We start from the raw sequence: 990 nt of genomic DNA on the forward strand, positions 1-990 counted from the left end.
ATTGGGTCATGAGAGCATTATCAAGGTTTCAAAAGGAAAACTGTCTCATACACTGTTTTCTTTTTTGAGACAGAGTCTTGCTTTGGTGCCCAGCCTGGAGTGCAATGGCACCATCTCGGCTCACTGCAACCTCCGCCTCTCGGGTTCAAGTGATTCTTGTGCCTCAGCCTCATGAGCAACTGGTATGACAGGCACGTGCCACCACGGCTGGCTAATTTTTGTATTTTTGGTAGAGATGGGGTTTCCCCATGTTGTGCAGGTTGATCTCAAACTCAACCTCAAGTGATCCACCCACTTCGGCCTCTTAAAGTGTTGGGATTCCAGGTGTGAGCCATTGCAACTGGCCAGAAAAATTTCTCATACGTGGTATTCTAAATTTCCTATTTTTCTATTGGCTCATTTGCCTTAGAAATAGAGGCACTCGCTGCATCTTCCACTGACAACCCTTTTGGAGGTTCCATGCTTCCCATTCGGCCTTGCCCTTTAAACCCAGCATTCCCAGATACTCAATATTAATATTTCCAATTATAGCTTGTTTGTAAAGTCCATAGCGTTCTTTTAGTTTTTCATCATGTGTTTTGTTGTTGATGAAGTTGGATTTTTTTTTTTTTTTTTTTTTTTTTTTTTTTTTTTTTTTTTTTTTAGATGACACATCGCTCTGTCACCCAGACTGGAGTGCAGTGGCAAGATCTCAGCTCATTGCAACCTCCACCTCTTGGGTACAAGTGATTTTGCTGCCTCAGCCTCTCATGTAGCTGGGATTACAGGCACTCACCACCACACCCGGCTAATTTCTGCGTTCTTAGTAGAGACAGGATTTTGCCATGTTGGCCAGGCTGTCTTAAACTCCTAACCTCACATGATCCACCCACCTCGGCTTCCCAAAGTGCTGGGATTACAGCGTAAACCACCATGCCCGACCCATCATCTGGTTTTGTTTGCAGCTTCCTCACGTCTTCTGCAGCCCTGTCAATCAGCCTGCAGTGCCAT

At 44.9% G+C, this 990-nt stretch overlaps 1 pseudogene; it reads right to left on the minus strand.

Moving 5' to 3' along the window:
* Window positions 1–380: 380 nt before the first annotated feature.
* On the minus strand, window positions 381–990 carry LOC108308402 (annotated as a pseudogene).

The sequence above is a fragment of the Cebus imitator genome, unplaced genomic scaffold (assembly GCF_001604975.1).
Source record: "Cebus imitator isolate Cc_AM_T3 unplaced genomic scaffold, Cebus_imitator-1.0 Scaffold85, whole genome shotgun sequence".
NCBI classification, from domain to species: domain Eukaryota; kingdom Metazoa; phylum Chordata; class Mammalia; order Primates; family Cebidae; genus Cebus; species Cebus imitator.